General features: G+C 36.8%; 1 pseudogene; it reads right to left on the bottom strand.

The window, feature by feature from the left end:
• Nucleotides 1–115: 115 nt before the first annotated feature.
• Nucleotides 116–25,442, bottom strand: LOC149566243 (septin and tuftelin-interacting protein 1 homolog 1-like; annotated as a pseudogene).
• Nucleotides 25,443–25,736: the final 294 nt, after the last annotated feature.

Below are 25,736 nucleotides of genomic sequence, written 5' to 3'. Positions count from 1 at the left end.
ATCAACTTCAAATTGTGTTTTAATTGTGGCTTATGTGTTTGATCCTTGATAGCTTTCATTTCATCATTTTAGCATTCAAGTTTTCAAGTTTCCTCTTTATTATATGTTTGGTTTATCAATGATTTCCTCCAGTTCAATTACGATGCATCTCAACTAGTTGATCCAATGATGCAATCAACCATCTGTCTCCAAATTTTGCAAGGACTTGGTTTTTTACATAATCTAGATAGATATTGATAGTTCCAAAGCCATAAACCTAAATACCATCACGTACACATCCCACTTTAGGGGAAAATTAGATGTCATGTACTTGTGCATAAATCACTTCCTTTAAACTCAACTAAGGTGCACCCATGGAATTATTTAGGTGAACCCCACTACTTGTAGAAGTTGAGGCTTATTGTTGAGCATATGTTGTTTCTTCTTATTTCTACTAAAGTGCCTTATATTGGGGTTGCTCAATCACCCTAAGATATTTTACATTCTCTCTGGCCCTAGGTTGTTCCACAATCATACTCTCTACAACTTGATTCATCATTTCAAGGGCTGCATTTAAATGACTTCTTATCCTCTCATTAGTAATAATCTTGGGGTGAAATAGTCCTTTCCACCCTAAAAACCACTATGTTACTTCATTAAAATTAAGACTTGAACAAAGCCAATGATACAAAACCTGCTACCACTTTGGAAAAATGCTTACTCCAATATTGCAACCATATGATAAATGGGAATAGCACATGTCCAAGCCATAAACTAGTTAAATTGGTCTAGTTATTGATTAGCTAGGTTACTTACAAATTCCTGTAGAACCTTCATTAGATTAGGTATGATAAAATGAATAATCAGTTGTTCCTAGCTAGTAGGATCAAATATAGTTTTCCAAGTTGATAAAGTTGCATATGCAGATGTGTCACTTGCATTAAAGACGTAAAGCACATTTCCCAACACATACCGAATGGTTGGATATAAAGGCTCCATATGCTAGCCCAAAAAAAGAAGCCAAGGATGTAACCATGCATTTATTGGTACAATCTCCCTGCAAGGATCCCAAGTATCTATTGCCATTGTTAATTTGGGCATCACTATATGATCAAAAATGTCATGAATTATTGAAGTATATATTAAATCATTCCATGTCTCCAAAAAACATAGGCTAGGTTTAGCACCCCTTGGCTCTCAGGAATTTGTAGCACCTATTCTCACTATTGGAAGAATAACTTTAGTGAAGAGTTGAGTGTAAGGATTTGAAGAAAAAAGTTCTTCCTCTATATAGATTCCATAATCATGAGGCTTAATCCCTTTCAAACTCCTCTACCATAATGATATTACCTTTAAACCATGCAAAGGATGTTGAAGTGGTTCCCAACCATGAAACACTCTTATAAGAAAGGGAAAAGAAAATGTAGATGCAATACATGACAAAATACACTTGTAGTCCTCTTGATATTTGGATTATAAATTTTCAAAGACACTTGCAAGTGATTCCAATGTCATAACATCCACTACAACACTTTCTTGGATTCTATTGAGTGCTCCCATTATATTCTCTATGTTGTCTAGCTATTGTTTCTATCATGTAGTCTCTTTCTAAACTCACTCTTTCTTCTTCTAGTATATTGCCACAAACTCTCTCTCATGCCTTAAATTTTGATCAAACTTCTTAACATATGCCTCTACCATATCTAAAATAAACTTCACATTATGTTGTAACTCTAGCATAGGTGTTTGATCCTTGATAGATTTCTTTTCAGCATTTAAGTTTTCAAGATTGGTCAAGATCCTACACAAAATTAATGTAGACTAGGGCAGAGTTTGTAAGAAATTTTACAAAAGCATATTATAGAAGATATTTTAAAAAAGAAATAAGCCATAACCTAGTTAAATTGGTCTCACTATTAATTAGCTAGGTTGATTAGAAATTCATGTAGAACTATTATTAGATTAGGTATAATAAAACAAACAATCAACAATTTTCAGCTAGCAGGATCAAATATAGTTTTTCAAGGTGATGAAATTGCATATGCAGATGTATGTATGTATATATGTATGTATATGTATGTATGTATGCATGTGTATATGGGTATGTGCAGGATCAATGTGTACCAAACTATGGCCTTAAGTGGCAGTGAAAAATTAGAAAATCAGGGTTATGTCAACTTGACACATAATTTTAAAGTGGTTATGGGCTTTATATCAAAAATTTGTAACAAAATAATCTGTAGGAAATTGAATGTAGTTTCTAAACTACTAGGCCTGATCAAGAGAAAAAAATAATTGATTGGTCAAAAGTTTGAATTTTAATGCAGTACTACAAAAATTTCAAGGCAAAAATAAAAAGTAGGTGTATGTCTGACCACCTTAAGCAAAATCAAATGATAATATATTTTTAATATAATTAAATATATGAAAAGTAGACTCATGCCTGGATGTGACGCATATTTTTTGGTATTTTTATTCCAAATAAATAATTAAATATGAATTTTCTACCAAAACTTTTTCGGAAAAAAAAGTCCCGTGTCTGACCACCTTAACTAATAGAAAATTTTACCAAATTTTTTTTTTCTTATACTAGGCGAAGAATAGAATGTCACGCAACTTTTAGATTTAAAAAATATTATACCGTTTGAAAATTATAGCTGTTTTTCAATCAGTATGTCAATCAGCACTTTACAATAATCTTCATTGATAATTAACTAATAAATACTTATCGATCTCATAATTTGACAGAAATTATATTGATGGAATCTCGAGAGCAATATTAAAAAAAAAAAATGTTTCATTCAATTTCAATGAAAATAACATTGTCAGACGACTACCCGAAGTTTGAGTATCACTAACACCCTCTTGTAACACGTCTTTTGGGTTGATCGGGTAGGCTTGGTAAATACCAAGCCTAATCGGATATCGGATATAAAATTGGATATCCTATTTGAAATCGGATATCCAATATGGCTAGGTGAATTTTGGTGGGAAATTTGAAATCCCAACCCATTTTGGAGGTAAAACTGGATTTAAGACTTATAGCTTATGATTTATAAATTATTTTTGTTATATTACCATGTAAATATGTATTATAATATATATATATATATATATATATATATATATATATATATATATAAAATAACGTAATGTAAAGATATAACATATAATATATTAATATATAATAATATATTATGTTATTCTCATTATAATCTATAAATATAATTTATATTATTATTATTTTTACTAAATATAATAATGTAATATATATATATATATAATATATAAGTATGTTATTAATTTATATATAATAACGTAATATTTTTATTAAATATAATAACTTTATATATATATATATATATAAGTATGTTATTAATATATATAATAACACAATATATATTATAACATAATATTTTATAGCTTATGATTTTAAATTATTTTTGTTACATTACTATGTAAATATGTATTATAATATATTATATATATAAAATAACGTAATGTAAAGATATAACATATAATATATTAATATATAATAATATATTATGTTATTCTCATTATAATCTATAAATATAATTTATATTATTATTATTATTACTAAATATAATAACGTAATATATATATATATATAATATTATTATATTAATATGTATGTTATTAATATATATGTATATTATTAATATATGAGTCAAAGAGGGTCATAGGTCCCTTCGACCCATTACATAACAACATATGTCCCTAAGGGTCCTAGGACCCCTAGCGACATATTAGAATCATTCTTATGGGTCGAAGGAGGTCATACGTTAACCTATGACCTCCTTCGACGCATTATATGATGACATATGTCCCTAGGGGTCCTAGGATCTCTAAGGACATATTAGAATTGTTCTTATGGGTCAAAGGGGGTCATAGGTTGACCTATAACCCCATTCAACCCATTAAATAATGGCATATGTCCCTAGGAGTCTAGGACCCATAGGGACATATTAGAATCGTTCTTATAGGTCAAAGGGGGTCATAGGTTGACCTATGACCCCCTTTGACCCATTACATGACGACATATGTCCCTAGGGGTCCTAGCACCCCTAAGGACATATTAGAATCATTCATATAGGTCGAAGGGGCTCATAGGTTGACTTGTGATCCCATTCAACCCATTACATAATGACATATGTCCCTAGAGGTCCTAGGACCCCTAAGGACATATTAGAATCATTCTTATGGGTCGAACCTATGACCCCCTTCGACACATTACATGATGACATATGTCCCTAGGGGTCTTGGGACCCCTAGGCACATATTAGAATCATTCATATGGGTCAAAGGGGGTCATAGGTTGACCTATGACACCCTTCAACCCATTACATGAAGACATTTGTTCCTAGGGGTCCTAGGACCCCTACGAACATATTAGAATCATTCATATGGGTCAAACGGGGTCATAGGGTGACCTAGGACCCCCTTGGACCCATCAAACGATGACATATGTCCCTAAAGGTCCTAAGACCCATAGGGACATATTAGAATTGTTCATACAGATCAAATGAGATCACAGGTTGACCTATGAACCCCTTTGACCCATTAAATGATGACATATGTCCCTAGGGGTCTTAGGACCCCTAGGGACATATTAGAATTGTTTATATGGATCAAAGGGGGTCATAGGTTGACCTATGACCCCCTTCGACCTATTTAATGATGACATATGTCCCTAGGGGTCTTAGGACGCCCAGGGACATATTAGAATTGTTCATATGGGTCAAAGGGGGTCATAGGTTGACCTATGACCTCCTTTGACCCATTATATGACCACATATGTCCTGAGGACCCCTAGGAACATATGAAAATCATTCTTAAGGGTCAAAGGGGGTCATAGGTTGACCTATGACCCCCTTCGACACATTACATGATAGCATATGTCCCTAGGGGTCCTAGGTCCCCTAGGGACATATTAAAATTGTTCATATGGATCGAAGGGGGTCATAGATTGACCTATGATCCCCTTCGACCTATTAAATGATAACATATTTTTCTAGGGGTCCTAAGACCGCTAGGGACATTTTAGAATTGTTCATATGGGTCAAAGGAGGTCATAAGTTGACCTATGACACTCTTTGACCCATTACATGATGATATATATCCCTAAGAACCCTAGGGACATATGAGAATTGTTCTTATGGGTCAAAGGGGATCATAGGTTCACCCATGACCCCCTTCAACGCATTGAATGATGACATATGTTCCTAAGGAAAATATTAGAATCATTCTTATGGGTCAAAGGTGGTCATAGGGTGACCCATGACACCCTTTAACTCATTACATGATGACATATGTCCCTAGGGGTCCTAAGATCGCTAGGGACGTATTAGAATCATTCGTATGGATCAAAAGGGGTCATAGGTCAACCTATGACCCCCTTTGACCCATTACATGATGACATATGTTCCTATGGGTCATAGGACACCTAGGGACATATTAAAATTATTCATATGGGTCAAAGGGGGTCATATGTCAACCTATGACCCTCTTTGATCCATATGAATAATTCTAATATGTCCCTAGGGGACCTATGACCCCTTTTGACCCATTACATAATGACATATGTCTCTAGGGGTCCTAAGACCCCTAGGGACATATTAAAATGCTTCTTATGGGTCAAAGGGGGTCATAGGTTGACTTATGACCCCCTTCAACAAATTACATAATGACATATATCCAAAAGGGTCTTAGGAATCTTAGGGACATATTAGAATCATTCTTATGGGTCAAAGGAAGTCATAGGTTGACCTATGACCCCCTTTGACCCTTTACATAATGACATATGTCCCTAGGGCTCCTAGGACCCCTAGGGACATATTAAAATCATTCTTATGGGTCAAAGGGGGTCATAGCGTGACCTATGACACCCTTCAACTCATTACATGACAACATATGTCCTTACGGGTCCTAGGACTCCCAGAGACATATTAGAATCATTCTTATGGGTCAAATGAGATCATAGGTCAACCTATGACCTCCTTTGACATATTACATGATGACATATGTCCCTATGGGTCATAGGACACCTAGAGAAATATTAGAATTGTTCATATGAGTAAAAGGTTGTCATAGGTTGACCTATGACCCCATTCGACCCATTAAATGATGACATATGTCACTAGGGGTCCTAGGACCCCTAGGGACATATTAGAATTGTTCATTTGAGTCAAACAAAGTCATAGGTTGACCTATAACCCCCTTTGACCTATTAAATGATGACATATGTCCCTAGGGGTCCTAGGACCCCTAGGAACATATTAGAATTGTTCATATGGGTCAAAGGGGGTCATAGGTTGACCTATGAGCCCCTTTGACCCATTACATGATGACATATGTTCCTAGGACTCTGAAGACATATGAGAATCATTTTTATGGGTCAAAGGGTGTCATAGGTTCATCTACGACCTCCTTCGACAAATTACATGTTGACATATGTCCCTATGGGTCCTAGGACCCCTAGAAGCATATTAGAATCATCCATATGGATCGAAGGGGGTCATAGATTGACCTATGATCCCCTTCGACCCATTAAATAACAACATTTGTCCCTAGGGGTCCTACGACCCCTAGGGACATATGAGAATCATTCTTATGGGACAAAAGGGGTCATAGGTCTTTCAATGCATTACATGATGACATCTGTCCCTAGGAGTCCTGGGACCCCTAAGGTAATATTAAAATCATTCTTATGGGTCAAAGGTGGTCATAGGTTGACCTATGACCCACTTTGAACCATTACATGATGACATATGTCCCTAAGGGTCCTCAAAACCCTAGGGACATATTAGAATCGTTCTTATAAGTCTAAGGGGGTCGCAGGTTGACCTATGACCCCCTTTGACCCATTACATGATGACATATGTCCTTAAGAGTCATACGACCCCTTAGGGACATATTAGAATGCTTCTTATGGGTCAAAGGGGGTGATAAGTTGACCTATAACCCCCTTCGACACATTACATGATGACATATGTCCAAAGGGGTCCTAGGACCCCTAGAGACATATTAGAATCATTCTTATAGGTCAAAGGGGGTCATAGGTTGACCTATGATGCTATTTGACCAATATAGATGATTCTAATATGTCCCTAGGGGTCCTAGGACCCTTAGGGACATATTAGAATCATCTATATTGGTCAAATAGCATCATAGGTTGACCTATGACCCCATTCGACCTATTACATGATGACATATGTCCCTAGGGGTCCTAGCACCCCTAGGGACATATTAGAATCATTCATATGAGTCGAAGGGGGTCATAGTTGACTTATGATCCCCTTCATCCTATTACATAATGACATATGTCCCTAAAGCTCCTAGGACCCTTAGGGACATATTAGAATCATTCTTATGGGTCAAAGTGGTCAGAGGTTGACCTATGACCTGCTTCGACACATTACATGATGACATATGTCCCTAGGGGTCTTCGAAACCTTAGGGACATATTAAAATTGTTCTTATGGGTCAAAATGGGTCATAGGTTGACAATTGACCCACTTTGACACATTACATGATGACATATGTCCCTAGGGGTCCTAGGACCCCTAAGAACATATAAGAATGCATCATATGGATCAAAAGGTGTCATAGGTTTACCTATGACGCCTTTCAACTCATTAAATGATGACATATGTACCTAGGGGTCTTAGAACACTTAGGGACATATTGCAATCATTTTTATGGGTCAAAGGGGGTCATAGGTTGACCTATGATCTCCTTCAACCCATTAAATGATGACATATGTTCCTAGGGGTCCTAGGACCCATAGGAACATATTAGAATCGTTCTTATGGGTCAAAGGGGGTCATAGGTTCACCTATGACCCCCTTCGACCAATTAGATGATGACATATGTCCCTAGGGCTCCTAGGACCCCTAGGGACATTTTAGAATCATTTTTATGAGTCAAAGGAGGTCATAGGTTGACTTATGACCCTCTTTGACACATTACATGACGACATATGTCCCTAGGGGTCCTAGGACACCTAGGGACATATTAGAATGCTTCATATGGGTCAAAGGGTGTCATAAGTTGACCTATGACCTCCTTCGACCCCTCAAATGATGGCATATATAGCTAGGGGTCCTAGGACCCCTAGGGACATATTAGAATCGTTCATGTCAGTCAAAGGCAGTCATAAGTTGACTTATCACCCTCTTCGACCAATTACATGATGACATATGTTCCTAAGATTTTTAAGACCCCTAAGGACATATAAGAATCGTTCTTATGGGTCTAAGGAGGTCATAGGTTGACCTATGACCCCCTTCGACCCATTACATGATGACATATGTCCCTAAGGGGTCCTAAGAATCTTAGAGACATATTAGAATCATTCTTATGGGTCAAAGGGGCCCATAGGGGTACCTATGATCCCCTTCGACCTATTAAATGATGAAATATGTTCTTAGGGGTCTTTGGACCCCTAGGTAGATATTAGAATCATTTTTATGGGTCGAAAGGGGTCATAATTCAACCTATGGGCCACTTTGACCCATATGAACGATTCTAATATGTCCCTAGGGATCCTAAGACCCCTAAGGACATATGTCATCATGTAATGGGTTGAAGAGGGTCATAGGTCAAACTATGACCCCATTTGACCCATATGAACAATTGTAATATGTCCCTTGGGGTCCTTAGACACCTAGGGACATATTTCATCATGTGATCTGTCGAAGGGGGTCATAGGGGTCATAGTTCAACCTATGACCCCCTTGAACCCATTAGAATGATTCTAATATGTCTCTAGGGGTCCTAGGACCCCTAAGGACATATGTCATCACTTAAAGGGTCAAAGGGGGTCATAGGACAACCTATGACCCCCTTTGACCCATAAGAATGATTCTATTATGTCCCTAGGAGTCCTAGGACCGCTAGGTACATATGTCATCATTTAATGGGTTAAAGGGGGTCATAGGTCAACCTGTGACAACCTTTGACCCATATGAAACATTCTAATATGTCCCTAAGGGTCTTAGGACTCCTAGGGACATATGTCATCATGTAATGTGTCGAAGTGGGTCATAAGTCAACCTATGACCCCCTTACACCCATAAGAACGATTCTAATATATCCCTAAGAAATATGTCATCATGTAATGGGTCGAAGGGGGTCATAGGTCACCCTATTAGCCCCTTTGACCCATAAGAACTATTATAATATGTCCCTAGGGGTTCTAGGACCCCTAGGGACATATGTCATCATATAATGTGTTCAAGGGGGTCATAGGTCAAGCTATGACCCCCTTTGACCCATATATACGATTCTAATATGTCTTTAGGGATCCTAAGACCCATGGGGACATATGTCATCATGTAATGGGTCGAAGCTATGACCCCCTTTGACCCATAAGAACGATTTCAATAAGTCCCTAAGACCCGTAGGACCCACTTTGACCCATCTATATGATTCTAATATGTCCTTAGGGGTCCTAGGACCCCTAGGGATATATGTCATCATTTAATGGGTCGAAGGGAGTCATAGGTCAACCTATGACACCCTTTGACCCATATGAAGCATTCTAATATGTCCCTAGGTGTCTTAGGACACCTAGGGACATATGTCATTATTTAATGGGTCGAATGGGGTCATAGGTGAACCTATGACCCCTTTTGATCATATGAAGCATACTAATATGTCCATAGGGGTCGTAGGATCCCTAAGGACATATGTTGTCATGTAATGGTTCAAAGGGGGTCATAGTTCACCCTATGACCCCCTTTGACCCATGAGAACAATTCTAATATGTCTTGTCATTTAATGGGTAAAAGGGGGTCATAGGTCATCACATGACCCCGTTTGACTCATATGAAGCATTCTAATATGTCCTTAAGGGTCCTAGGACCCCTAGGGACATATGTCATCATGTAATGTGTCGAAGGTGGTCATAGGTCAACCTATGACTCCTTTTGACCCATACGAATGATTCTAATATGTTCCAAGGGTTCCTAAGACCCCTAAGAACATATGTCATCATTTAATAGGTCGAAGCGGGTCATAGGTCAACCTATGACCCCCTTTGATCCAGATAAATGATTTTAATGTCCCTATGGGTCCTAGGACCCCTAGGACATATGTCGTCATATAATGCATCTAAGGGAATCATAGATCAACCTATGACCCACTTAGACCCATATGAAAGATTCTAATATGTCCCTAGGGGTCCTAGGACCCATAAGGACATATGTCATCATGTAATGGGTCATGAACAATTTTAAGACATTCCTAGGGAAATATGTCATCATGTAATTGGTCAAAGGGGGTCATAAGTCAACCTATGACCCCCTTTGACCCATAAGAATGATTCTAATATGTATCTAGGGCTCCTAGGACCCCTAGGGACATATGTCATCATTTAATGGGTCGAAGGGGGTCATAGGTCAACCTCTGACCCCCTTTGACTCATATGAACAAATCTAATATGTTCCTAGGGGTCCTAGGACCCCTAGGGACATATATCATCATGTATTATGTCGAAGTGGGTCAGAGGTTAACCTGTGACCTCCTTTGAGTCATAAAAATATTTTAATATGTCCCTAGGGGTCCTAGGACCCCTAGGAAGATGTGTCATCATTTGATGGGTTGAAGGGGGTCATATGTCAAGCTATGACCCTCTTTGACCCATATGAAGCATTCTAATATGTCCCTAAGGGTGCTAGGACCCCTATGGACATATCTCGTCAAGTAATAGGTCAAAGGGGGTCGTAGGGTCCCTAGGGGTCCTAAGACCCCTAGGGACATATTTTGTCATGTAATGGGTTGAAGGGGGTTATAGGTCAACCTATGACCCCCTTTGACCCATAAGAATGATTCTAAGATGTCCTTAGGGGTCCTAGCACCCCTAGGGACAAATGTCATCATTTAATGGGTTCAAGGGGGTCATAGGTCAACCTATGACCCTGATTGATCCATAAGAACAATTCTAATATGTCCCTAGGGGTCCTAAGATTGGTAGGGACATATGTCATCATTTAATGGGTCAAAAGAGGTCATTGGTAAACCTATGACCCCCTTTGACCCATATGAACGATTCTAATATGTCCCGAGGGATCTTAGGATCCCTGGAGACATATGTCATCATGTAATGGGTCGAATAGGGTCATAGGTCAATCTACGACCCCTTTAACCCATATGAATGATTCTAATATGTTCCTAGGGATCTTAGGACCCCTAGGGACATATATTGTCATGTAATGGGTCAGAGGGAGTTATAAGTGAACATATGACCCCCTTTGACCCATAAGAACGATTGTAATATGTCCCTAGGGGTCCTAGGACCCCTAGCTATATATGTCATCATTTAATGGGTCGAAGGGGGTCATAGGTCAACTTATGACACCGTTTGATCCATATGAAGCATTCTAATATGTCTCTAAGTGTCTTAGGACCCCTAGGGACATATGTCATCATGTAATGTGTCGAAGAGGGTCATAAGTCAACCTATGACCCCCTTTGACCCATAAAAATAATTCTAATATGTCCCTAGGGGTCCTAAGATCCCTAGGGACATATGTCATCATCTAATGGGTCAAAGGGGGTCATAGGTCACCCTATGAGCCCCTTTGACCGATAAGAATGATTCTAATATGTCCCTAAGAGTCCTAGGTCCCCTAAAGACATATGTCATCATTTAATGGGTTAAAGGGGGTCATAGGTCAACCTATGACCCCCTTTGACCCATATGAAGCATTCTAATATGTCCCTAAGTGTCCTAGGACCCTTAGGGACATATGTCGTCATATAATGTGTTAAAGGGGGTCATAGTTCACCCTATGACCCCCTTCAAACCATATGAAAGATTCTAATATGTCCCTAGGGGTATTAGGACCCTTAGGGACATATGTCATAGTGGAATGTGTCGAAGGGGGTCGACCATATGTCACCCTATGATCCCCTTCGACCCATATGAATGATTCTAATATGTCTCTAAGGGTCTTAGGACCCCTAAGGACATATGTCATCATGGAATGTGTCGATGGTGGTCATTGGTCACCCTATGACCCCCTTCGACCCATATGAATGATTCTAATTTGTCTCTAAATGTCTTAGGACCCCTAGGGACAAAGTTCATCTTGTAATATGTCGAAAGGGTTCATAGGTCATCCTGTGACCACTTTTGACCCATATAAAGTATTCTAATATGTCCCTAAGGGTCCTAAGATCCCTTAGGGACATATGTTGTCATGGAATGTGTCGAAAGGGGTCATAGGTCATCTTGTGAGCCCTTTTGACCCATATAAATGACTCCACTAGAAATAATATAGTAAAAATAATAATAATATAGTATAACAATCATATATATATATATATATATATATATATATATAATTTATAGATTATAATAATAATAACATAATATATTATATATTATAATTTACATATGATACTAATAATAATAATAATATATTATAATGATATATATTATATTTATAGATAATAATAATAATAATAACATAATATATTATTATATATTAATAGATTATATATTATATCTTTACATTATGTTATATATATATAATATAATATTATATTATTATATAATATATAGATTATATATTATTTTATATATAATAGTTATGTTATTATATTATATATTTATAGGTTATTTATTATATCTTTACATATTTCATAACTCAAATTAGTTATATCACTTACAAATTTGATTTTCCCTCTAATTTTTGTGCATTTTCCCTCCAATTTTTATGTTGCTGATATCGAATATCAGATCTCATATCGGATATCTGATATGAGATCCGATATCTGATCTCATATCGGATATCCAATAAGGCTTGGGCCTTACTTTCCAAGTTTGGTACCTAGATAGGTGAAAAAAAGTCACAACGGATTTTGAAGCGCTTTTAGATGTGTTCAAACTCTATTTTTTTCACATTGCCACTTTTTGGCACACCATGATCCTGCACATACCCATATGTATGTATATATTTATGTATGTATGTATGTATATACACATATATGCATATGTATATGTATTTATGTGTGTGTGTATATACATATGTACACACATGTGTGTGTTCTTGTATGTATGCATGTATGTATACAAAGAGATCTTGTGGATTGTGGATTATGGATTATAAATAAAATAAAATAAATCATTCTCCATTTATTTTGATTGATTGTGGAGAGTTGTGCATGAAAGAGGGTGGAGAGCTACACGTGAAAGAGGGTGGAGAGCTCTAAATGTTGGTGGAGATTAGTGGAGATCTAAGATTTTGTTGTGTGCCCTTATGATCACTAATTTCATTGTTGTACCCTTTTGATCTATGTGTTTCATTGTCATGCCCTTGTGATCTTTGTAGATGTATGTACGCATGTGTGTGTGTGTGTACATATGCATATGTATATATGTGTGTGTGCATATACATACGTACACACACATATGTGTGTGTCTATGTATGTATAGGTATGTGCAGGATCATGGTCAACCAAACTATGGCCTTAAGTGGCAATGAAAAATCAACAAATCATGGTTATGTCAACTTGACACATAATTTTAAAGTGGTTCTAGACTTTATATCAAAAAGTTGTAAGAAAATAATTTGTACGAAATTGAATGTAGTTTCTAAAATACTAGGCCTTATTTGAAGAAAAAAAAAAATTACTAGTCAAAAGTTTGGATTTTAATATAATACTAAAAAAAATTTAGGGCGAAAATAAAAGGTAGGCGTATGTTTAACCACCTTAACCAAAATCAAATGATAATATTTTTAAATATAATTATAGATATAAAAAGTAGACTCATGCCTGGATGTGATGCATATTTTTGGTTATTTTTATTCCAAATAAATAATTAAACATGAATTTTCTACTAAAACAATTTTGGGAAAAAAACCTCCCGTGTCTGATCACTTTAACTAATAGAAAACTTTACCAAATTAAATTTTTCTTTTTCTTATACTAGGTGAAGCATAGAATATGACACAACTTTTGGATTTAAAAAATGTTATACCATTTGAAAGTTATAGCTATTTTTCAATTAGTATGTCAATCAACACTTTACAATCATTTTTCTTGAAAATTAACTAATAAATACTTATCAAACTCAGAATTTGATAGAAATTATATCGATGGAATCTCAAGAGTTTTATAAAAAATTCTTTTTCATTTCATTTGATTTTGATGAAAATAACATTGTCAACTGGCTACATAGAGTCCGAGTGTCAGTGAAACCCTTCTCAAACACAATTTTTGGGTTGACCAAATAGGCTTGCTAAATACTAAGCCTAATCAGATACCCAAAACCAAATTAGGTATTTGATTTGAAATCTGATACCCGATTTAAAATTGGGTATTCGATCAGGTACGTGATTTTTCAATTGCAATTTTGGAGGGAGGGAAATTTGAGAAGAAAAAAATTTCCAATTACAAATTTGGAGAGAAATTAGAGAGGGAAATTTATTTGGGGGAAGTGTGGACATTGATATTATTATTATTAACTATTATTATTATATATAATAATAATAATTATTATATATAGTAATATTATAAGACTATTATTATTTATAATAATATATATGGTTATTATTATTATAAAATCTATAATTTATTAACATATATGATTATTATTGTTATATAATCTAATAATATATTATTATTATATTCAAACATACAATATTATATTATTATTAAATATAATATTGTCATAAAATGAATTGAAAGGTGTCATAGCTTAACCTATGACCCCTTTCGACGCATTCCCAATGGGTCCATAGGGGTCCTAAGGCTCCTAGGGACATACAATGTCATGAAATGCATCGAGAGGGGTCAAAGGTTAACCTATGACCCCTCGAGATGCATTGGAACCAACCAAATACATCTTTAGGGGCGCTAGGACCCCTAGGGACATAGGTTTTCATGAAATGCATCGAGAGGGGTCATAGTTTAACCTATGACCCCTCTTGATGCATTGGAACAAATCACATGCGTCCCTAGGGGTCCTAGGGCCACTAGGGATATAGGTTCTCATAAAATGTGTCAAGAGGGGTCATAGGTCAACCTATGATGCCTCTCGACACATTAGAACCAACTAGACATAGGTTGTCATGAAATGCATTAAGAGGGGTCATACGCTAACCTATGATTCCTATTGACACATTAGAGCCAACCACATGTGTGCCTAAGGGTCTTAGGGCCCCTAGGGACATACATTGTCATAAAATTCTTTGAGAAAGGGTCATAGGTTAACTTGTGACCCCTCTCGATGCATTGGAACCAACCACATGCACCCCTAGTGGTCTTAGGGCCCTTAGGAACATAGGCTATCATGAAATGTGTTGATAGGGGTCATACGTTAACCTATGACCACTCTTGATACATTGGAACTAACCAAATGCATCCTTAGGGGCCCTAAGAACCCTAGGGATATACATTGTCATGCAATACATTGAGAGGGGTCATAGGTTAACCTATGGCCCCTCTCAATGCATTAGAACCAACCACACACATCCTTAGGGGCCCTAGGATCCCTAGGGACATAGGTTGTCATGAAATGTGTCAAGAGGGGTCATAGGTTAACCTATGACCCCACTCGACACATTGGAACAAACCACATGCATCCCTAGGGGTCCTAGGGCCTCTAAGGACATGCATTATCATAAAATATGTTGAGAGGGGTCATAGGTTAACCTATGATGCCTCTCGATGCATTGGAACTAACCATATGTGTCCCTAAGGGTCCTAGGGCCCCTAGGGACATATGTTGTCATGAAATTCCTCAAGAGGGGTCATAGGTTAACCTATGAACACTCTCAATGCATTGGAACCAACCAAATGTGTTCCTAGGAGTCTTAGCGCCTTTAGGGACATAGGTTGTCATGAAATGCATTGAGAGGGGTCTTAGTTTAACCTATGACCCCTCTTGAGGTATTCAAACCAACCACATGCATCCCTAGGGGTTCTATGCCCCCTAGGTACATAAGTTGTCATGAAATGCATTAAGAGGGGTCATAGGTTAACCTATGACCACTCTTGATGCATTGGAACCAACCAAAATATTTCCTTAGGGGCCTTAGGACCCCTAGGGAGATAGGTTGTCATAAAGTGCATCAAGAAGGGTCATAGGTTAACCTATGACCCCTCTTGATGCATTACAACCAACCACATTAATCCTTAGTGGTCCCATGACTCCTAAGGACAAGAGGGGTCATAGGTTAACCTATGACATCTCTCAAAGTGTTAGAAACAACCACATGCATCGCTAGGGGTGTTAAGGAACCTAGGGACATATGTTATCATGAAATGCATTGAGAGGGGTTACCCCTATCAATGAATATGAACCAACTACATATGTCCCTAGGGGTCTTAGGGCCCCTAGTGACATAGGTTGTCATGAAATGCATCAATAGGGGTCATAGGTTAACCTATGACCCCTCTTGACACATTGGAACCAACCACATACATCTATAGGGGACCTGGGACCCCTAGGGACATAGGTTGTCATGAAATTCATAAAGAGGGGATACATTGGAGCCAACGACATGTGTCTCTAGGGGTCCTAGGGCCCCTGGTGACATAGGTTGTCATGAAATGCATTGAGAGGGGTCATAGGTTCGATGCAATGGAACCAACCAAATATATCACTATGGGCCCTAGGACCCCTAGGGACATCGGTTGTCATGAAATGCATTGAGAGGGATCATAGGTTAACTTATGATGTGTCTTCATGCATTAGAACCAACCACATGCATCCCTAGGCATCCTAGGGCCCCTAGGGACATAAGTTGTCATGAAATGTGTCGAGAGCAGTCATAGGTTAACCTATTACACCTCTCGAAGAATTAAAACCAACAACATGCATCCCTAGGGTTCCTAGGGCCCCTAGCGACATATGTTATCATTAATTGCATCAAGAGGGGTCACAATTTTACCTATGACACCTCTCAATGCATTAGAACCAACTTTAGGGGTCCTAGGGCCCCTAAAGACATATGTTGTCATGAAATTCCTCGAGGGAGGTCATAGGTTAAGCTATGACCCCTCTTGATGCATTGCAACCAACCACATGTGTCCCTAGGGCCCCTAGGGACATAGGTTGTCATGAAATGCATCAAGAGGGGTCATAGGTTAACCTATGACCACTCTTGATGCATTGAAACCATCCAAATATGTCTTTAGGGACCCTAGGACCCCTAGGGACATAGGTTGTCATGAAATGTGTCGAGAGGGGTCATAGGTTAACCTATGATACCTCTCAATGCATTAGAACCAATCACATGCATCTCTAGGGGTCCTAGGGCCCCTAGGGACATAGGTTGTTATGAAATGGATTGAGAGGGGTCATAGCTTAACCTATGATGCCTCTTGAAGCATAAGAACCAACCACATGTGTCTCTAGGGGTCCAAGGGCCCCTAGGGACATACATTATTATGAAATGCATTGAGAGGGTTCATAGGTTAACCTATGTGGCCTCTCAACACATTAGAACCAACCACATGCATCCCTAGGGGTCCTAGGTCCTCTAGGGACATAGGTTGTCATGAAATACATCGAGAGGGGTCATAAGTTATCCTATAACCCTTCTCGATGCATTGGAATGAGCCAAATGCATCTCTAGAGATCTTAGGGCCCCTAGGGACATACTTTATCATGAAATGCATTGAGAGGGGTCATAGGTTAACGTATGATGCCTCTCGATGAATTAGAACCAATCACATGCATCCCTAGATGTCCTAGGGTCCCTAGGAAAATATGTTCCATGAAATGCCTTAAGAGGGGTCATAGGTTAACCTATGACCACTCTTGATGAATTGGAACCAACCTCATGCATCCCTAGGGGTCCTAGGGCCCATAGGGAAATAGGTTGTCATAAAATGCATTGAGAGGGGTTATAGGTTAACCTATGACCACTCTTGATGCATTGGAACCAACCAAATATGTCCTTAGGGGCCCTAGGACCCCTAGGGACATAAGGTGTCATGAAATGCATTGAGAGGGTTCATAGGTATGCATCGAAATGGGTCATAGATTAAGCTATGACCTCTTTCAACATATTAGAACCAACCACATGCACCCCTAGGAGTCCAAGGGCACCTAGGGACATAGGTTGCCATGAAATGTGTCAAGATAGGCCATAGGTTAATCTATGATGCCTCTCGAAGCATTAGAACCAACCACATGCGTCCCTAGGGGTCCAAGGGCCCCTAGGGACATACGTTATCATGAAATGTATCGAGAGGGGTCATAAGTTAACCTATGACCCCTCTCAACACATTAGAACCAACCACATGCATCCCTAGGGGTCTTAGGGCCCCTAGAGATATAGATTGTCTTAAAATGCATTGATAGCCTATGACCCCTCGATGCATTGGAACCAACCAAATACATCCTTAGGGGCCCTAGGACCCCTAGGGACATAGGTTGTCATGAAATGTGTCGAGAGGGATCATAGGTTAACTTATGACCCCTCTCGATGCATTGGAACTAGCCACATGCATCCTTAGGGGTCCTAGGTCCCCTAGGGACATAGGTTGTCATGAATTGCATTGAAATCGGTCATAGGTTAACCAATGACCACTCTCGATGCATTGGAACCAACCAAATCCATCCTTAGAGGCCCTAGGACCCCTAGGGACAAATGTTATCATGAAATGAGTTGAGAGGGGTCATAGGTTAACCTATGACCTCTCTCGATGCATTTTAGAACCAATGAAATGGATCATAGGTCATAATAATAATAATAATAATAACATCAACAACACTAGTATTATATGTTGTCATATTTAATAATAATATAGTAAAAATAATAATAATTTAATATAAAAGATTTCATATATATATATATATTATATTTATAGATTATAATAATATTAATAACATAATATATTATTATATATTAATAGTTAAAATAGGTCATAATAATAATAATAACATATATTACTTTATTATATTTAATAATAATAATAATATATAATAATTTCATATATATATTATTTATAGATTATAATAATAATAACATATATTATTATATTTAATAGTAATATGATATAATAATACATTATAATCTAATACATAACTCATAACTCATTATACATAAAAAATAATTTAGTAATAATATAATATAATATACTTATAACTCATAATATACATTATAATCGATCAGATACCCAATTTTGTTGGCATGATTTTTCCAAAATATTCCTTGTGACTGTAGACCCAAAAACATTGCTTTTTGTGGGCCATTTTCATGGGTTTTGGGAAAAGTCATGTTTTGGGGTGCAAACCATCAAAAAAAGTTTGATAATATATCCCTAGGTGCCCGATATTGTCATCTGAATGGGGAGCAGTAGTTGTTGAAAGGCTAAATGCAAAAGGAAGGTATCCAATGAAGACATTGCAGCATATAGGGAAAGGGACAAAGTAAATCATTGAAGGAAAAGACAAGGTATGTTAAATTTGAGTCAAGTTGATGATGAATTAGTTGAAGGTGAAATCATAGAGTTAGATAATGAATATGTGTAGTTGGAGAATGAAAATGTACCAATTGAAAACGATAATGCTAGGATTGAAAATTTGGAGAATGAAAATTTGGAGGATGAAATGCTACTAGGTCATAGTGTAAATTGCATGATTGACCATGCTAAACATGACAATGCACAGGAACCTAATGCATAGGAACCTTACATCTCCTAATTATAATCAACATGAAAGTTCTAGAATGCAAAAATGGATAATTGAAATTGATGAAATGGTTATTACAAATTTGGAAGGAAAAAAATAAAAAAAGAACCATTTAGTTATGGGCTTCAAGACTATATAAGATATTTTTTGGCAACAAGATAGTGGTGGAGCAATGCCAAATTTTTATGCACTTATTAAAAATGCAAAAGATGAGACCTATGCTTTCCAAATTGAAGATTCGTGTCAATTAAAAATTGAAAACAAATGCCATTATTGTGAAGAATATTTTTAGTGCTCTCAATAGCATTGGAAAAAATAACAAGGAGAAGGATAAGAGAGCTACTTGAAGGGTTATTACAACCTCTTTGGTAAGTCATCATTTGAGAAAGGATAGATATATGAGAAAAAATTGTATTGAATTGAACCTAAATCATACTGATTTGAGAAGAGCACTTAGTAGACAAGAGAGAATTGATGATCCTCTTCAAAATGAAACATGGGCTTTTGGTGGGAGACTTCCATGCTTTTATAAGAAGCTATCTAATGATGTGAAGGAAGAAATTACACAATTTTGACACTCTAGCTCACAAGTATCACCCAATGCTAAAGATGTGTTAAAGTTGAGAATTGGCATTAGAGACCACACACCACATCATAAACACTATTTGGAGGTAAGTCAAACAATGTTGTTCAAACAATTTATAGAGAGTCATCCAAATCTTCATATATCACAAAGGGCTTTTGAATCTTTGAAGCCATTTTATTGTGTGCCACTTAAAATTTGAAATACATGTTGTTGCAAATATCATATCAAGTTTTCTATGCACCATGAACTATTACGCTCCATCCATTCTACTTTGCATAGTAAAGTAATGTTGTAGAATTGTGGCACTAGTGGGCTTCCAAAATCATCAAGAGACTTGCTAGATCAATTTTTATGTTTTAGAGTTGACGGTTGTTTCTTTTATAGAAATACTTGCTTAAAAGAGAAGTGTTCAGAAGATGGTGGCTTATCCAAGTTTGACACACGTTTCCATGAGGGGTGTGAACAAGATCTTGGAAAGACAATAGTAAAATAAAAGGTATATGAAATGGTGAAATACACATTGAAGAGTGGGGGTGTGGGCTCTAGATGTGAATTGGTTGCAAAAGAAATCAATGTGGCTAGTTTTATTTCAGATTTCAAGAAAAAAAAAATTCTACAAGTATGCAAGACATAGTCATAGGTCTTAGTGGTTGGATCAACAATTCAGAATGTGTAAGGAGACTTTTCCCATTGGCACTATTATATCAGTTGTTGATTTTTCTGAGAACTACACAATGCAACCTCAAAATGAGACACAATCTTAGTAGTACAACTCCATTTAGATTGCTATTTTTGTCCACATAACATATAAACATGCCCCTGATAGTGTGGAAGATAATCAGAAAATTATTAAAGTATCATTTTTATGAGTGATGATAGATCTCACTCTCACGAGTTTGTGCAACATTGTTTTGAGAATTATTTTGATTTCTTACAAGAGCATGCAATTGCTATGGATATACATATTATTTGGTTAGATAACTATATAGGTCAATTCAAGAATGGTCACATATTTTATTGGTTGTGTAGGATGCATGTAGAGAGGGGGGTGCCTTATATTTGGAATTTTTTTGAGTCCAACCATGGGAAAGGGGAACATGATGGAGCAGGGGCATTTGTGAAGAGAGCTCTAGTTAAGGAGCAATTGAAAATTTCAACAACAGAGCTTCTTGATGCTCGTAGTATTATTGATTGGTGTAATTTAGCATTATCATAGGGGGGGACTCTTTATTTAGTGGTATGTAGGTTCTTTTGGTTGGTTGAGGAAGGATCCATAGGTGATAGATTAGATTGTGCTACAATGAGAGACTCATAAAAAATGCATTCATTTCAGAGCTCTATTTCTAGTACATGGACCATTTGGACATGACAACTAGCTTGCTTTTGTCCTAGTTGTTTTTAGTGTGATTGGAACCACTATGAGTCAATTGAGTGGGTGGACACATGGGCTTCACATTATCTTACTCCATTGTCTATCATACCCTCTATCAAAAATGATGACATGGAAAGTTCACTTGAGCATAACCATCTATCAGACCTTCTTCAGTCAGGACATGTCTTTGCATTGGTTGCACCATAAGGGAATGATGAGAAATCTAATTATTGGTTAGCATTTTGTGTAAGAGGTAAAAAAAATCTTCCACAATCAATCATAAATGATGATGGATTCACATATCCTACTAGTTTAGTGGTTGTCTCTGGAACATGGCTGCAAACATACATGCTTAAAAGGAATGAAATTGTTGCATTTGAAGACTATCAAAAGCACAAAATAATTCTCATATATTTGCATCTTATTATAGAAAAAAATGTAAAGTTGTTGAAGCATCAAGGAAGACAAAAAGTAAAAGAACTTTTTACTATTACTAATGTTGATCATGAAGCTTTGTTGGAGACCCTAAAATAAAGAGAGGACCCTACTGGAACACTCGACTAGGTATATTTACTTCTTATGTTATTTTCTTCATAATGATTCAATGAACTGATGATTATCTTGTTTAATATAATAATTTACTAATATTTTTTATGATATTGGAATGTAGGTACATCATGAAGAGTAGGGGGGGTGGGGGTGGGGGGGGTACATCAAAGCCTATTAGAACCCAATTTGTAAATTCAAAATGATGCTTCATATCTAAGAATGTAATTTATTAACACCCTTTCTCTAGCCACAAAGACCCTCCATCATCCATGACCACCCCATACCAAGTAGTCTCCAAGGTGCTATAAGTGCATTTTGAGGTCGATCTTTCGAGGGTCGTAATTGAAAGCTCGTGAGGGCTATTGATGAAACATCAAATTCTACAGGACGATGATGCAAAAGCTTAAAATAACCTATCTCATTTTTGGGATATCACATTCCATTTGGATTTGGCACAACAATCTTTCTCGATGCCAAAACTCATAGTGTACCTCAATTCATAGGTACACCACAGTGTAACTTTGAAACTGCTAATCTTGGCATTGAATTGTTAATGCCATTAGCTTTGGATGGGCGGTGAACCCTAGTGGCACCCTTGTTCTAGCCATGGAGACCATCCATTTTCCATAGGCACCTTGTACCAAGTAGTCTCCAAGGTGCTCTACGTGCATTTTGAGGTTGATCTTCCGAGGGTTGTAACTTGGAGCTCGTGAGGGCTATCAATGAAACATCAAATTTTATAGGACAGTGATACAAAGGCCTAAAATAATATATCTCATTTTTGAGAGATCGCATTCTATTTGGATTTGGCACAGTGATCTCACTTTATGCCAAAACTTGTAGTGTGCCTCGGTTCATAGGTGTACTACAGTGTAACTTTGAAATCGCTGATCTTGGCATTGAATCGTCAGTGGCATTAGCTCTGGATGGGCAGGTGAACCCTAGTGACACTCTTGTTCTAGTCATGGAGATCATCCATCATCTGTGGCCACCCCATACCGAGGAGTCTCCAAAGTGCTCTAAGTGCATTTTGAGGTCGATATTCTGAGGGTCGTAACTCAGAGCTCATGAGGATTATTGATGAAACTTAAAATTCTATAGGATGATGATGCCAAGGCCTAAAATAACTTATCTCATTTTCAAGAGATATCATTCTCTTTGGATTTAGCATAGTGATCTTGCTCGATGCCAAAACTTGTTGTGTGCCTCAGTTCATAGGTGCACCATAGCATAACTTTGAAATCACTAATCTTGGCATCAAATCATTAGTGCCATTAGCTCCAAATGGGTGGGTGAACCTTAGTAACACCCTTGTTTTGATCATAGAGACCATCCATCATTTGCAGCCACCCCGTACCAAGGAGTCTCCAAGGTGCTCTAAGTGTGTTTTGAGGTCAATCTTTTGAGGGTCATAACTCATAGCTCATGAGAGCTATCGATAACCCCTTACCAAGTTTGGTGAACTTGTCTAATTAAGAATTTAAAGTTATAGCAAAAATTGTTCAAAATTGCAAAATTGCATATTTTTTCTTGTAAAGAGAAAATGAGTGCAAAGAGTTAGTTAGGGGTTTGAGCATGACCATAAAAGGTTGGAAACACCTATATAAAGTGTGAAATGATAATATGCATTAATGAAGCTAGTTTTGTTAAGTGGATCATTATGGGTTATGTGAACCTTGTGTATGAGGTTAACAAATGTGTTTATGTCATGATAACACTTCAAATTAAACATTGCATCCAAATTTGATAATAAAGGTTGTTAAAATGTTATTCATAAATTATTGTATTTGAATAAAATATAAAAAACATGATCAAAATTAATGATATTCCATAAACATGAACAATACACATGATCCATGATAAATTACACAATACTAGATACTAAAATAATATGTATATCATTGTGCACATAAATGAAAAATATATATATCAAAATACAAGTATCCATAGACAAATTACACAAATATATATCAAAGATCATGTATCTATAGACAAAGTACACAAATATATATCAAAATACATAGATCCATATACAAAATGTAGCTGATCATGTCATCAGAATGTGTATAATATCAATGTTTTTGTAAACAATGTGGCATATGCCATCTCAAAATGTCTCATGATGGATCCTATGACAACTATACTATCCTAGTGTGTTAGTGGATGGTTAAAATCCAGCCTCTTCACTGCACTAGGTGGATCAGATGCCTCCTACATAAACAAAAAAGAAAAACCCAAAGTTAGACTACTAAATTTATATGATTCCTTGTATCTGACATTGAATTAGTCAAATGCATAATTATATTTTTTTAATAAAGATTTATACTATTAAAATTTCATAATAAATAGCTCTCTCGTCAACCTCTTGCGCCACTCAAGACTCCTCTCCTATGCCCTCGATTGATTATGGGTTGTATATGTTCAAATATGTTTGTTAGATGAATCTAAAAATTAAACTATAAAATTATAATTCATAGCATGCTAAATTTATAAGATATTTAATCAAGAATTCAAACTCCAACTTAGTAGTGTAGGCTCCTCCTCAAGATATAGTGGCTACATCATCAAAGATACAAAACTTTCCCATTGAACCTCGTGTGCACTAGGAGTTTCCTATGAGATACAAAATAGTAGTTGTTAATATCATAGAAATCAGTTTTGAATTTATTTATGAAAATAAAGAAAATAAAAAATAAATGATAGAAAAGGAAATGCTTGAGCATCTACGACGCAAAATCTGTATGGGCTCATCGCTAGTAGCCACACCCTATATACAATAAAAAATATAATTAAATTTTATTACCACAAAAATTTTACAAGAATGTATCAATATTTAATCAAATAGAAAGCACCTAATTACCTTTCCTTTGTCAATAGGTGTTGGCTCATCCCCTACACTTTGTCCCCCAAGGACAGGTGGTACCTACAAGATAAAAGAAAGATTATAAACCATATATACTACAATATCAAATAGAAAAAACAATGAGAACACAACATAATGTACCATAGATGTCTGAAGACTAAATGAAATGGCCAAGAGCATGGCATTATCAACCTGTCTCAGCTCCTCCTTGGTCATCAACTAAACATGAATGAAAATCACATACATGTATAAGTCAGTATGGCTTAAAAATTAAAATTACTCTATTATAAAAATTAACTTTAAATCACATATTTCATAACAAAAAAATGTATACACGTACCGACATAGAAGGAGCCCATGCCTCTACATTCCCCTCCTCTCTCGTATTAAGGTCTATATCCTCTGCACGTGTGTTCATTGTATCCTCGTCTAATACAAAATGATACTCAAGAAGATCACCTATGGGACCCAAGAAAATATTTTTGCATGTAATCCAAGTGTGAGGCTCATAAATGTGTGATGAGCTATCCGATGATGAACTGGCGCTATAATCATTAACATGAGGAGGTAGGACTGACCTAACCTGAGATATCAATAGGCTACTCAGTCTATGAATGGCTCTAATGGTCTGAGGGCTAGCCTCTGCGATAATATTAGGATGCTACACTCAAGCAGAGGGGAGACATTAGTAAGGGGGACAAGAGTGCCAGCT

The sequence above is a fragment of the Cupressus sempervirens genome, chromosome 3, assembly GCF_028749045.1.
Source record: "Cupressus sempervirens isolate cs-2001-9-10 chromosome 3, ASM2874904v1, whole genome shotgun sequence".
Classification (NCBI taxonomy): Eukaryota; Viridiplantae; Streptophyta; class Pinopsida; order Cupressales; family Cupressaceae; genus Cupressus; species Cupressus sempervirens.
Note: the sequence above shows the minus strand (reverse complement) of the source record. Positions and strands in the feature narration are given on the sequence as shown.